Genomic DNA, 16,919 nt, shown 5'->3' on the forward strand with positions numbered 1-16,919 from the left:
CTTCTCTCCTCCACCCTCGAATCAGCCTGAGCCTCTTTCTCGCTAACCATACAAAACACAAAACACATACAGCAAAGCAAAGCAGACCCATTAAAACCCTCCCAATTCTAAACCCCATCTGCCCACCATTAATTACTTTACTACCATTTTTCAGATTTTGAGGCCTTGAGCCCTCAGATTTTGGGAGAGGCGATGAAGGGAAGAGGGTGGAGGATAGAAGAAAATGGGAGGGTAAAGGCGGTGGCAGGCGGTCGGAGGAAGTGGCGAAGAGGAAAGGAGAGGGAAGTGCACTCAGATTTTTTTAACATGTGTGCCAATCCTATCTCTTGGATATTTTGAATGGCTATGATTAGAAACCTTGTACCAGTCTGGTAGGGAAAAATTGGTAGAGGATCCAAGTCCCATGAAGAAAATTGGAGCTTCCAACCCAAAACCAATTGGCAATGGGTGGAGTGACTAAACTCCTTATAAACTAATTAACAAGGTTATATTTTTTCGATGTATGATTTTTCTCTAAACAGTTCGAACACTCGACCAGACATTTGAACTATTATATAGGAATTTGCCTCTTGGCCTGATTTTTGGCCCCATATTAATAGTGTGTCATTTGCTTAGTACCTAATCTAAAATAAAAATGTTTACTACCATTTTATTGAAAACAAAAGTTTCACTTACTATTTACTAATCCACATTTTTACAAGCTTAGATAGGAGTTTGCCTTTTTTATCCTTAAACTAATAAACTAATAGTGCATCATTTGCTTAGTACTGGCCTTAAAAAAATGTTTACTACCATTTTATTGATATTAAAAGTTTTACTTACCACTTATTAATCCAAATTTTTACAAAGAAAAATGATATTCCAATTTCACAAAATATGGTATACTAAGGGAAAGAAAGAAACAAGATATTAGTGCATCCAAGAAAAATTAAAAGCAATTTTCATTTTTGTAACATTAGAATCTTCCAAGAAATAAAAGAACTGTTGCCCTTCGGATGGTCTCAAGGGGCACTTTTTTTTTTTTTTTTCTCTTTTCTTTTTAAATTTTCCCTCTTTTTATCATTTGAAGAATGAATTTAATTTTTTAAAAGGATATATACAATATTATGGTTGCTTTTGGTAATGACAAAAGTTGATGTGGCGGATTTGTTCAAGTGAGGTAATGTTGTCACTTCTCATTGTGTATGGATGAGCTCTTTTCCTCAAGATTTCATTATCCATTCTAGTAGAGATGTTGTAGGTCTTGGGTGCACTAGGTTACCGGTGTCTTTTGTGTCTCAAATAATAATGTTGATGTTCTTACAAAAATGGAAATCTTAATTAGGCAATGTATACAATGCATGCAAGTGCATGACATTTAAGGGTGACAATTTTTAGGCTCATCGGATATAGACTCTAAAAAATTATTAAAACAAATTATCGTTTATTAGATTCATTAACAATTAAAAACAATGAAATAATTTATTTTTTAACCACATATGGAATTGATAGTAATGAAAATGTAAGAAGCATGGTGCAGCCTTTTATTAGTATTACTCAGTTTGGCACTAAAAACACTTTCTCATATCCCCATGAGTCGGACAATACTATATTATTTTCGATGCTTGTATTAGTTTTATTTACGCTGTTCATTGGAGTTGTAGGAATTCATTTCTTCAATCAAAAAGGAATGGATGTGGATATACTATCCACCAAATTGCTAACTTCATCTATAAACCTTTTACATCAAAATAGAAACCATTATGTGGATTGGTATGCATTTATCACAAATGCAATTTTTTCAGTCAGTATAGCTTATTTTGGAATCCGTATATCATCTTTTTTATATAAGCCTGTTTACTCATCTTTACAAAATTTGAATTTCTTTAATTCATTTGTTATTTTTGTATCTTCTAACTTATTGGCTTTTTTATTCTTAAAACATGTACAAAATTAAAAAATTTAGCCACTATTTGACAATGACAATTAGTAGCAATCATTTTTTAGGTAATAATACGGGTGAATGTGACTTCATAAACTTGAATTGTGTGTTTTATGTTGGTTTCATTAGTTTTTGACATATTTATGTAAAAAAAAACATAAGGTATAAATATAAGTATTATTTTTATGCAGTTCAAATAGTTATTGTTGCACAGTGACAATTGCTGAACACTTGGTGAACAGTGCCGAGCACTCAGTATTGTTCACCAAGCGCTCGGTGAGTTCCATGTCGCGTGCATTTCATTAAAGTGAACCAGACTGAGAGTTACTGTAACACATGAATTGAGTTATCAAGATTATTTTTCAACTGCACTTTATAAACAAAACCCAAATTTTTATATATATAAAAATTAAACAAAAAGAATAATATTGCTGACACAAGGTGTTTAAGAAAGGTGTTTATTTGCCAGGCCAAAAAAAAGAAACAAAGGTGTTTATTTGTATCATACAATTTATACCTTATTCTATTATAAATTTCATTTATTTTTCTAAGAATAATTGTCATGTCATATTTATCCATAAAAGAATATTATGTATACGGTGGAGTTTTTTGTTATTTTCTTTTTCCACTTATCTGATACGCGGTTGGAGTTGGAAGTATAGCCATGCGTTTTTATAAGTGAGATTATGAAAAATTGAAAAGGCATTGGCAGTCCGTAGAATAAGTGATGATAAGAAACCTTTGGATTAGAAACAGCCAAAGTACATGGCCAAAAAACACATAGTCAAAGTGCATCCACGTACACGCAGTTCCATACCACACTTTTCTTTGTCCAGTTGACACTTGACACCAAACAATAGAAGACCAACACTTTTCATATCCAATGACTATTATGATTAATAATATGAGAAATTTTAGTATAACTTTGTGCCTCTATGTGAGATTCACCCATATGAATAGGTTCCACATCTATGACAATTATGATTAATAAATATAAATACATGTGAAACGAGACAAACACCAAAGATTCAAATAAAATTTGATGTTAATTTGGGAAGCTAGTTAGGTTTAAATAAATATTATCCAACTATTTTAATTAGTAAAGTAGGTGGCATTTACATAGAGAGAATCGTACTACTCAACTCATGCAAAAAGAAGGAATAATATTAATGTTGTTGATATGCATGTTAGATAGTGTTAAAATAAAATGGGAAAACAAGTAATTGGAGAATCCTTTGTCGCATGCTTCATGGTGACACTGTCTTCACAAATATATTATAAATGTAATTAGCTGAAAGGTGTGCATCAAGTTGACATGCTTACCATTGGCGCATGCTTGTTTAAATTGGCTGCAACATGCACCAACAATTAATAACAATACCAATCATAATAAAAAATGATGACAACAATAGATCAAAATAAATAAAAAATGTGGGCGCATGAAGTTTTGTGTCTCTCCACGTCATAGGTCATATGGGTATTATTCTTCAGATTCCATAACAATAACTATTTCAAAAAATTGTTATTAAATTTTTATCAGCTGGTTCTTTGTTTTTTTAAGGTAGTAATCAATTTCTGAACTTATTCTATTTACTCTATTCAATGATTTCAATCTCATCATTTGGACTAACTTTTAGAATATTCTTATAAGACAGTTTGTGTGTCTTGGAATGTGCTTGTGAGTACCAAATTTCAATATTGATATTGGCCAGCATTGTAGGATGACCTGCTTTATTTTTATTTTACCAACATAGTTTTGAGACGATAATGCTAATTAAATCACTCAATCTTAACTTAATTGAAAACAAAATTGTTTGGCTGCTTGTTACAATGAAAATTAACGAGAAAAAAAAAAAAGATGCTCAATTCTTTTTCTAACTTTTTTCTTTTAAACTCTTTTCATCCATTCTGATGTAAAAAGTTGGGTTATAAATTATTTTTCGAGAAAGCAACTCAAAAAGAGTTTTTTTACTTTTTTATTTTTAAGGAATTAGGACATGTTATTATGTTAATGCCTAGTTGAACCAAAATCGTACCCAAACGTACCAAGGGGGCCCATTGACTCATGTCGAAGCCCAGAGAGAGATGAAACCAGGCCCAATAAAGTGCGGGTCAGATACGAGGCTGGAAGGATTTGGGAAAGGGTCTAGCCTTATATGGATAGTCAACCCGATTCCAAAACCCTTCTCACGAAAAACCAAATTCTCAATAATAAAGAAAAAAATTTCAAAGTACGAATGTTGTTTGTGGAAGATAATAAGTGCTTTTAACAAAACAAGCCATTCCACCAAAAACAAAAATACAAAAATACAAACAACAAAACAAGCCATACAATGTATTTGTAGGCTTACTTAAGTTGCTTAATATAATGTCAGGAATATTCATATATATTTTTGGACTTGAAGATTCTGGGGACTTGGGAGAGATTTATATGAAGAGAAGTTGATAAAGGATTTGGGCTTAGATTTTAGCCCATATGATTGGGCTGGGTTGAACTTTCCTTCCCCAATCTTCTTTTGATAAGGGATTGGACTTGCAAAATTTTGCACCAGCTCAGCCAGCCCATGAATATCTGTAAGGGGCCCATCTTTAATTGTAATTGGATTACGGCTTTTATTGTTTTTATTGTTTTGAGACGAAGATGCTCCTTTAAAGTTTAACCTGACCAAGAGGTTAATGGGGAATGGTAAAAAGATTAGTTTTAAGTAGATTAGGTCAAGAATTCGATCTCTTCTAATATATTAATAGAGAAAAATACTTGTCCATGTCACATAAGCTCAAAGGTCAATAGTTTATGATGATTTTGGAAATGTAATTTCTTTTGACACTCATGCTTAGATTTCAAAAATATAAAAGTTGCTATGGATACTCAACAACATCTACAAATACACCAACGTTAACCTTAACAAACTTTTGTTGTATTTTCTAAAGGGGTGACAATTTTCACACTTTTATTTTGTATCTTCATATTTTAATGCTTTCAAATTTCTTTTAGTTATTTGATTACCAAAGTATATACAAATTCTATTGAATTCTCCTTTAGATCTTGCACTTTACACCTTTCATTTTAGACCTTAGACACTTGTAGAAAGTCCAAAGATGAAACAACAATAAGGGCCATATGTTGGAATACATTATGTGGCTTGATACCAAGTCATGGATTTGAACATGAATCCCATATTGGAAAACACAACAAATTGATTAAACAGAAATTTTATTCAATAATCCTTTTAAATACCCCTTAAAAAAATTTGACCCTTTAGCCCCAAATCTTACTTTAATGACCCTTTTGTCTGTGAAATATCCATAATACCCTCCATATAAAACCTTTTTTTTTTTTTCTTTCTTTCTTTCTCTTCCCCAGCCAACCACTGCCCCTTTCTCCCTTTCTTCCTTAGCCAACCCCTCTCTCCCTCCCTCCCTGCCCAGCCAACCACTGCCCCCATCGTTGCCCCAGCTACCAATGCCCCCATCCCCCACTGCTACAACAAACCCAACAAAATCCAATGAAAAAAAAAAACTCACGTTGCCCAACAAAACCTATAAAAAAACCCCTTTGCCTCCCCTCTCGTCGCCCAACAAAACCCACAAAAAAAAACCTAGAAAATGGTTGATTTTTTTAGAGATCAAACTAATCAAAACCCAGCAATGTAGAAGAAGAATATGCAAAATATTCAGATATGGGTTTTTAGTTGACACATGATCGAATTTTTGGTCGACACATGGTGGTGTTATAGCACTTACCACAAATTACTTTTGTGGAATTTTTGGTCGACACATGTGGTGACCACAAATTTGACTATCTTTTCTCCTCTTTTGGCTATAGCACATTCCATCAGATTTGAGTTTTCAATTGTTGTTTAGATTTGGGTTAGGAGAGAAGGGGGGAGAAATAGAGAGAGAGAAGATGATGGGTCGTTGGCCGGTGCCCACCACCATCCTCCACCTCCTCTACCTACCTCTCATCTCTGCCTCTCTCTCTCTCTCTCTCTCTCTCTCTCTCTTCCTTCTCAACCCATTTAGAGAAAAACTTAGATCTGGATTTTCAAATTTTAATTTTTTTTTCATAATTGAGTTGGGAGAAAATGGGAGAGAGATAGAGGAGATGATGAGTCGTTGGCCGGTGAGGGAGGTCGCTCTCTATGGCTGCTACAGGAAGAAGGTGAAGGAGGGTTTGGCTGCTGCAACAACTTGTCGAATTTTTTGTCAACATATAGTAGATTGTGGCAACATTTTCGTATATAAAGGGGAATTTTGGTCTAAAAAATACAAAAAGATCATTATTATTAGTTTTGAGGCTAAAGGATCAAAAAAGTTTAAAAGATATTTAAAAGAATGATTGAATAAAATTTCTCTTGACCGGATATAAGTAGGTAGTCCACCAGTAAGTGACACATCAATCTAATAACACCGAGCACATGATTCAAGGAGGAGCAAGCACACGGTAAAAGAGGCAGATTCCAATTGGAGTTTGAGTTGGATGATGGCTGGTGAGGTGCATTGAATATTGCCAATGCGGAGATTGTGTGTGGCTCGATACCAAGTGGGACCATGCTAGTCTGTTGCCCAACATATCATATGGGCTGTAGCCCGGCCCAATCTAATCTTTTATATCTAGTTTTTTCCTATATAATTTTGGCCCATAGCCCAACCTATTCTCAAACCCACCCCACCACCTACATCCCAGTCAATCTCCTAAGTTATTTTAATTTGGAAGTCCAACCCCCAGCCTATTTCGAAATCGTGGTGAGCTATAAACCCTCCAAAACCCTAGGAATTGGGGTAAGTAGAATTCAGTCCCAATTATTTGTGGTTACAACAACCTTAGACTTCGAGAACAAGTTAATCGACCTATCAATTGCAATAAATGAAATAAGTCCTACTACTCAAACAAGCCTTAGCTAGCTAATAATAAGTCAGCTTCAAGTCGTGATGACTTTAATTAATTGAGTAACCTTTGTAGGGCATTAATTTGGACTTGATTGGTCACAAAAAAGTTATGATAAAGAAGCTTCAAGATGCATAAACAAGTTGAAGAATGAAGACCAAATAGTTGTTTTAATTCTTGACCAAAAAAACAAAATATTTGTTTTAATTGAGTTTTAAATTTTAGGGTCATTAATTTTAGTCCAATCATGCAAAAGAAAGAAAAAAGAAAGGGTTCGTGTATTTAGACTGTCAGGGCGAAACTAGAGGCCTTCCCTATCAACTAAAAGTAGGAAAAGAGATTTGTGGGGCATTTTGTCCTACAGCCTACAGCCTACAGCCTACGGCACCCTACAGAACCCTACATAACCCTACAGGGACCCTACACCAACTTACTCTTAGCTTCATGCCAAGCCAAAATATTCTCAAAGGACAACCCATTTGTTTTGCCGAAACAGAAGAAAAGCACTCAACCCATGCAAACCGACAAACCCCATTGGCTTGTCCATTGAGTAGTCGGTAGGCCGCAGGGGTACGAATTCAAGGACCTGAAGGAGACTTACATGGTTACATACAACACCAAAGACAAAAGTCTCTGTCACTGTTCAAATATTGTGTGACATATATTATGACCGGTGTTTTATTTGTTTATATTTATACTCAATTTCAATTTTATTTATAACTTCTAACAAGCAAGATATTATTAATATATTATTTTATGTGTCATTTGGTGACTAAAATGACTAACATATCTTTACATAGGTTAACGATATTCGAATAACTAATGTTAGAGATATTAAAACACATTTTAAAATTTTATATCTCAAATTATGATAGTGTTTCAAATGTTTGTATTTGAGTCTGGTTTAAATCCTATTTACAGTTTTTAAAATAAAATTTCTTTTCGTATTATTTAGCACGTGACTGAAATTTGGAAATGTCATCAATTTAATATTATTATTTTTTTAAATTGCCCATCATACACCTATTATTAATCATTTAATATGGAGAATATGTGCCGGAAATTTCAAATTGAATTCCCTCCAAAAGGGTTAAGAAAGGGAAACCCCCAAATGAAAAGGAAAATATTTTTCCACTTTTTGCCATTACTAGAACAGTTATAGTGTTTACAGGAGGCTTTAAAGAGAAGTTATCACTATCTTTTATACACGTTTGTATGTCACCTAACGACAAACATGTCTGGCATCATTCATATATCTAGCTAGCTATTAACTTCTCTTGTGAAGTGAAGTGAAGTGACTGCCTTTGATAGTTTTTTTTTTTTTTTTGGCCAGGGACTGCCTTTGATAGCTAAATGCACTATTGGGCACCAAGCACAATAATTAAATTTCAGCTTTTATCTGCCTTGCTTCATAATAGAATGAACATTCACGAACCTAATTCATCAAGCTAGCCATAAGTAGTCTTACACATAAGAATTTTGTCAACCATCATGAACTTACTCATCAATCTAAATATTTCTTTTGCTGCTTTGTTAAGAAAAGAATATAAACTATGAACAAGCTGGTTGTCTTCATGTGAGGGATGTTGATTGAAAGTTTTTGCAAGGAGATGAGTTGCTTGAGATTCCCTTTGATCTTTATGTTGAAAGTGTAGATCTCAAAAAGTGATTGAAATGCACCCTTTTTACCCCTCTTTTAATTATTGCGTGCTTTGTAATCACAGCTGAAGATACCGCTAAATTTAGGTATGATTGACAAGTACGTGAAAGAGACACAACTTCTAAAAAACTGTAGGTAAGATTGACATATACCATAATGCAAAAACAATTTCTTGAAAATAGTAACTAAAATTATTTCTTTTATGGTTTAGGCCGTGAAATGACAACTCTAACTATAAAATAACACTAAAGGCAATGACAATAATAATGATGATGGTGATTTAGAAATTAACATAGTGTGGATGGCAATTCATAAGCGTGAACATATTCATGTGTTTAGATTCAAACTTAATCAAAGAAAGAAGGAACAGAACGAAATGGCAAAAATTTGTGCAGCTTTAAACATAAAGCAATATTTCCACCTACATTTTGGAAAACACTAGAAAAAAAAAGGCGCCAGAGTCATATATGTAGCTAGTGCCCTTATGAGTTATGTTTAGGGGTGGCAAATTTTGACACAACACGATAACACGATTCGAATCTGACACGAAATTAGCAAGTTTGGGTCGGCCATTCTTGACACGAACATGATACGACACGATCCACTAAATACGAATAATAAATGGATCAAGTTAGTATCAAGCAGTGTAACACGATTGTGACACGCTAAACACGTTTAACTAGTATTATATGAAGAAAATAAATAATTTTTCTCATTTTTTAATATATATTATATGACTTATTGTAGAATTATGACTTATTTGTATATGATTTTATTAGTATTATGATTAAATATGTTTTTTATGTTTTAAAGGTAATGCATAAGTAACTACTTTGGTTTAAAATTACAAGAAATTATGTTTAAGTTTTGATTGACGAGATATATGGGTCAACTCGAAAACGACACGATTATAAACGGATTGGTTTAGGGTTGAGTCACTCGATACGATTAATTAAACGAGTCGAGTTAGAATTGACTAATATTTAACACGAACACGAAATGATATTACATGAATCCGACATAACACGACCCATTACCAGCCCTAGTTATGCTTTTAGCTTTTTTATTTTTATTTTTATTTTTTAATTATATGAGCAATTCTGATTACCAAAATTACGACATGAGGTCTCTGGCAGAATTTTGTACTACGTACAAACACAAAGTTGATAATGATGCTCTCCCTTTTGTCTGTAAGCAAAACTATAAAATGCAATAGAACTATATAGAAGTAGTACTTTTGCTTTGCTACATGTTAAGACATCTACTCAATTGGATATATATCAGGATGGCATCGTTTGCCTTTTGCCGGTATCCTCAGGAAGAAAATAATGTCAGTACTTTTTTTTTTTTTTTGGCCTGAATGTCATGTATGGTTTCACACCTTCCTCATATGATGGACTTGTGATTTATGAAATCAGCACTAGCATCACATTAATTTTGGGTTACATATATATTGGGAATATGTTATTATTATTGCAGTCTCACATGTTATTTTATTAACTGTGAATTAAGAATATTTATTAGATGAACTATTATTTAAACTATAGTGCTAAATTGATAGTTTGACAACAAAATATTTCAAATATCTGCTAAGAGAACATTACAATGTATATACATATACATATATATATATATATACTGGCTCCTTCTGTTAAGGTATACCTCAACTTATTTATGTTGAGGTATGACCTTGTTGGGGCCTACACGAGTCCTTTTGTGTCGATCCAAACCGTTCAATTTTTACATCTCCATAGATAGATCATCCTTGCAAAAAATTAGCCTAATCGGAAATCATTTGCCTATCTAACTTTGATCAAATAAATGGACAAACCAAATATTTTCGATGAAACCGTTCATTTGTTTTATCAAAATTAGATAGGCAAATGATTTCCGATTTGGCTAATTTTTTGCAAAGATGATCTATCAATGAAGATGATCCTTGCGAACGGTTCGGATCGACACAAAAGGACTCATGTGGGCCCCAACATGGTATACCTCAATATAAATAAGTTGAGGTATACCTCAACAGAAGGAGCCTGTATATATATATATATATATCTATCTATCTATCCTGATATATATATAATTCGTCTATACTTTTGCCAAGTGCTCAGTGTATTTTTCTTCTTCTTCGAGAGCTTAGCATCTGATTTGTCGACTTTATGTTAGGTTTGAACTTTGGGATATATCTAATGATCGAGAGTTGAATCCCACATTGGACAAGTAGAGCCTTATATAACTAAATATAAGGTTTTAAGTTTCTCTACTCATAGCTAATCAGTTTTAGGTTAGATGCTCAAATTTATTCATGGTATCAAAGCGTGGCTATCTACGTGTTAGATCAAATGGTCGAAAGTGTTTCCACATTACCCAAAAAGTTGTGTACGTGTTTGGTTTAAGTGACGCCACATGTGAAGGAGTGTGTTGAGAGTTTTATCCCATATTGAGGAATATAAAGCCTTGCATAACTAAAAATAAGGTTTTGGACCTCTCCACTCGATTTACTAACTAATTTGAGTTAGATGCTCCAATTTTTTCATTTTTCAATTATCAATTTAGTTTTTTTAGTGAAAAGGGAATTAAAAAAGCCCTTTAATTTCCATTCTAAAAAAGAGAGGGGGCCGGGGGGGTGTTTGAATAAGGACATTAGCCTGATTACATTTGGTCCAAAGTGGAACTCTCGGTCAAATTTAAAATGTAAAGCAACTCGGAAATGTATTTGAAATATTCTTCAAGGGAAAACTATTGTGTGTTTTCTATCCTTAATTTTCATTTTTTCATTTTCCCATTTTAATTTGAGGGACATATTTATGTACCAAAACAATTGCTTCTGCTATATATTTCATTTAAGAAGAAAAAGAGCTAGAAAACGTTCCCTGCAACATGCGACAGAAATTCAACAATGGGGGCACTCGCAGTAGTAATTTTTAGATGTGATGGGATTCACGTACGTACAGGATGGAACGTACCCTGGATTGTTAATGCAATAGCAATAATAATAAAAATTTAAAAATAAAACTTGTATAGTATATATGTAGATGGAAAGAAACAAAAAAGTAAGTAGATACAGAATTAATAGAGAGATATAATTGAAAAAAAAAAAAAAAAAAAAAAAAAACTATTCCGACAAGGTGCACGTTGATGTCAATCGTGAGAGCCATAATTGTAAGTTAAAAACCAGCTACAAGGCCACGAGGAGGGAGGGCATGCATGTTACATATTGTAGTATTCAAAGAAAACAGAATGATTAACAAAGACAAAACCAAATATATATATATATATATATAAAGGAGTGTTCTAAACCTAACTGGTTAGTAAATTAATACGAAGCTAACCATGTTTTTAGAGCTACTACATAATTAATCTCAGAATCCGAGCAGTAAATTTTTTAGATCATACTTCGAAGATCATTATTGCAAAAAATCAACTAAATCGAAAATCATTTAGTCATTTAATTGTGATCAAATAAATAGACAATCACTGATTTCGATAAAAACATATAAATAGTTATTATTATAATCAATGGCTAAATGACTTTCGATTTTGAATATTTTTTTACAGAGATGATCTTTTAAGTATGGCCTAAAAAATAGGCGGTTCATATTTTAAGATTATAGTGTACGGTGGGCCTAATAGGGTAGTTCGTTTTATATTAACTTTCTAACTAGTTAGTTTTAGAGTATTTTTGTATATATATATATATATATATATATATAGGCTCCTTCTATTGAGGTATACCTTAACTTTTTTATGTTGAGGTATGACCTTATTGGGGCCCACACGAGTCGTTTTGTGTCTATCCGAACCATTTGCAAGGATCATTTTCATTGATAGATCATCATTGCAAAAAATTAGTCAAATCGAAAATCATTTGTCTATCTAACTTTGATAAAACAAATGGGCGGTTTCATCGAAAATATTTGGTTCGTCCATTTATTTGATCAAAGTTAGATGGACAAATGATTTCCGATTTTGCTAATTTTTTGCAAGGATGATCTATCAATGGAGATGTAAAAAATGAACGGTTCGGATCGACACAAATGACTCGGGTGGGCCCTAATATGGTATATCTCAACATAAATAAGTTGAAGTATACCTCAATAGAAGGAGGCTGTATATCTATATATATATATCAATCATACATATGTATACATATGGAATCTATATTTTGCGATATATTTCAACCGTTACTCGACAATATAGGCCAGACCCCATATCAGAAGACACATCATATATATACACACTCTTATTGATCCATCGAGAGATGTAAGATAATTGGAGAATGTGTAGTTAGATTAGATACCTCTATATATTAACAGGACTGGCTCTCAAATTTAATTTGAAGAATTTAGGCGAACTATAAAAATTAATGAACCCATCGACTCTTTATATACATTTTCATATTATTTAATTTTTTTAAATAAATTTTCACAAAAATCATCAAGATCACATATATGGACTAGTTTGATTTTGATTAGGGTTGGTTATAGTGCGGATTTTATGGTGTCAAGATTTTCTCATATCCAAGTCATATGCCCACTTGGGGTTTCTGGTCTAGCTAGGTTTAAGGTGTTATCAATTGTGTGGAACAATTGTGATTGTCACTTGTTCGAATTGATTATTTATCATTAGATATATTAATAATGACATTTTTCTAAGTTACACCGAATTCTTCTTAGATACATATAGAGTACTATTTGCACTTTTTTTTTCTCTCACTACACACCCTTATCTTCCATTTAGTGAATTACAATTTTAACTCAACCTAAAATGATTATAAAGGAAAACCACACAAACCCGGCCACCCCAAGTCCTAACCCCACGCTGTCATCATTGCCGACTCCCCGCTACCATCGTCGCCGCCTCCCTGTCGCCATCGTCGCCGCTTCCCTGTCTCCATCGTCGCTGATGTTCCATCCCTCTGGCCTCCTTTTTCTCCCTCTCTCTCTCTCTCTTATGTCCCTCTTTGTCCTCACCCCAACACCACCCTCGCCGCCAGCAAGGTCACTGGTGGTTCAACCTTCCCCTTCTCTTTTCTTCTCTCTCCTATTCTCTCATTCCCTCTTTCTCCTTTGTCTCTTTCCCTCTCTCTCCTTCCCTCTTTCTCTTTTGTCTCTTCCCCTCTCTCTCCTCTCACCATTTCTCTATATTCTCTCCTCCATTTCTCTCTCTTATCTCCTTTGTCCCCTTCGTTCTGATCCATCGATCTGGAGGCCGGCAAGGTCGTCGACCTCTGCAATAGATAAAAAAAAAGGGGACAGAGGAGAGAAGAGAGAGAAATGGAGAGAGTAGAGACATAGGGAAAGAGAAGGAAGAAGAGAGGGAGAGAGAAAGGGAGACCGGAGGCCAACCCGCAGGCGCTGGCGGCGGAGGGACGTGGTTGGAGCGGACGAACTGGGTGGTCAGAGTCAGGACTTGGGTGGCTAGGTTTTGACTTTAAAAAAAAAATTATAATGAGGTATTTTAATAAATTTAAGTGTGCATAATGAGAAATTTAAGAAATTGGAAAAAAATGAGTGTGAAGTGAAAAAGAGGTGTGTAGTGAGGAAAAATGGTATGCAAATAGCAGCACTCTACATATAACAAGACTTATTGGGTATGCCTAAACCCTATTAAAGCTAGTTGGTTAAATTGGAGACTATATTAGTGTAACATGAGAAGTCGAAAGGACTTTACCAGAAAATAAGGATTATTAATTTTGATAAATATAGATTAATCAAATGACACCTGATTTGTCGACTCCTATATATGATGGATTGTTTTATAAGAGTCTTTATTAATTAAATAAAACTTGGTTTGTCGTTTTTATGTTAGGTTTTAATTCTGAGCTCAAAATTTTAGAGTTAAAATATGCAGCTTCTAGAAGTTCTATACTCTAGGAGGGTATGAATTGAACCCGTTAGTGGATGGGGTCAAAAATTGGATGAGAAATAAAATGTGTTTGGGTGATGGTTTATTTTTTGTTAGGATTAGAAATTTAAAACGAGTTATTGGGTAATAAAATAGGTATGAGTGAAGTTTTTATTTTTTACTTTTTAAAGGAAATATGAGTTAAGTTATAAAAATGTGTCATTGGATTAATCTAAGAGCTTTTATAAAACAATCTATCATAATGAATCATTCATAAAAGTCATTCTATTTTATACCTAAACAGAAAGATTAATTTTGAAAAATCCCATTTGGTGGGGTAATTAAACTAAAGTGTAGTTATTAATTATTTCCGTCAAAATTGAAAATAATCCTACTTTTCTTCTGGGTCAGATGAAAAGCTGCTGCCGTTTAAAGTTGCAATAGTATCTTTCTATAATTTCGCTAATTCTGTGCTGCCTTTGCAATCATTCGGGATGCACACAAAATACACTTGCATCTTGATATTTGTGTGTGGCTCATTGTGTAACACAAATATCTTTAAAATACAGTCATAATTAAATAGGGGTGGAACAGATTCAACCGAATCACAATGATCATCATATGAACTCAACAGGAAATTTGACTCCTTATGAACATAGTAGAAGGAACATGAGTTGAGAAATTGTCAACCCAATCAAATTAATTTAGGTCAATTTTCAATTGAAGATTTGAACATCCTAATTATATTCAACGATTCCATATAAATCCAACACGAAATTTGACTCCGTATCTATGCATGGAATGGACCATAAGTATTGTGAATTGATAAATTGTCAATTCCATCAAATTTGGGTTAATCTTCGATTGAGGATTTGGGCAACCTAACAGGTGCAAATTCTCAATCTGAACCCTCAACATCAATTTATAACATTATTTGTGACTCAAGTTTATAATCCATAATATATATAATAATATAGGGAATTTTCTTTAAGGGATTATTTATGGGGGCATCCACAATGTAGTTAAGTGATCCAAGATATCTATTTTTAAATCTCCATTCAATAATTATCTTTATAAAAATCTGACAAATCAGAAACAATTTAATCATTTGATTAAACAGTGATAATTAATTTCAGTGTTAATTTATCTATGAGATAGTTTTCGTTTATTTATTTTGTAACAATTCTAAATGTCTTAGTGGTTTTTAATTTGTCTATTTTTTTTTAAATGATCATTTAATGAAGACTTCTATATAGATATATATAATATATACATATATAAATAAAATAATATTATTAATTAGGTTCGGATGTCGGAATGTTATACATTTTTGAACTGACTACCAATTAAACCACAGATTGAAGAGGCAGGCGGATTTATTCTCAATTTATTATTGCAACTACTAGAAGCAAGGGTGCTTCGATCGACAACTATTTATTTTAAATATATTTTCTCATTAATTCTTGACAAGGTTGCTTACTTTGGAGTATAAAATCATTATCTAGAACTTAAAGTTTAGGTTTTAATTAACTCTAGAATTTTAGACCATGATAATTAAACAGATGCTGATTGATCTGTGAGAAACATAATTTACACTAAATGATCGATTACCTTCGTATAGAGACTTAAACATATATAAGCATCCGAATAACAAAATAGCTGTATAAATAAATCAGTACATTGTGCTCACTTTAGAGACTTCATTGGAAAGATAGGCAAGGGATAACTTATATATTCAAAGGTTTGATTCACTTCAATCAATAATTATTTTCAACGGATATGTCAAACTCAACTATAAAATGCATTGATTTTGCTAGTATTCCATGTAAGTGGCTGCCAATTACCGGATGAAGATTTAGCTCTCGACATGAATCTTTTGGAAGAGGCTGAGAGTTTACTATCCCTGTTTCATGTTTATTCTTGCCCCGTACTATTAATGTTCATGCTATGTCTACAGCTCGTTCTTGGACTTGGGATGGTACGACTCCCCCTTGGCTTCAGCCCTACCTCTTTATTGATCATCTATCTTCTTGGCATTTTTCAATAAATCGTCTTTAATTCATCAACAACAACAAAAATGCATTGTTCCTCATTTATATATCCTCAAATTAAATTCTTTAAATAAGCATGCCAAATAAGCACATATAGGTTATTCTAATAGTGAATAAATATATAATTTAAGTTAGTCATATGAAAAATATAATTAACCACACGAATGGAGAAACTAGAACTAATAAAATTATGAGCGTATGTTAAGCTCATAATAACTTGAGAAAGAACATCAACTAATTATTAATTTAATGATATTTGTTGTATTGTGTCATAAGATATTCCAAATTTGAATCCTTTTTTATTAAACAAAAATTAAAAAGAAAAAACTCAAAGAATCCTAACTCGGAAATTAATAAAAGTATTTCAAAGTTGAGTTGGGATTGACCTTTTAGCACTCCCAACAGGCCAACCCATCCAAATTGGAAATCTAATAAATATTAGTACTCTCAGGTCTGGTCAACCACACCATGAAAGTAAAAGAGGTTTCCATGATCTTCAATTGGACTTTCTCCATTTTCAGTCATCTCCGTGGAGCTCATATATACCAA

Source organism: Dryas octopetala, chromosome 4 (genome assembly GCF_963921425.1).
Source record: "Dryas octopetala chromosome 4, drDryOcto1.1, whole genome shotgun sequence".
Classification (NCBI taxonomy): domain Eukaryota; kingdom Viridiplantae; phylum Streptophyta; class Magnoliopsida; order Rosales; family Rosaceae; genus Dryas; species Dryas octopetala.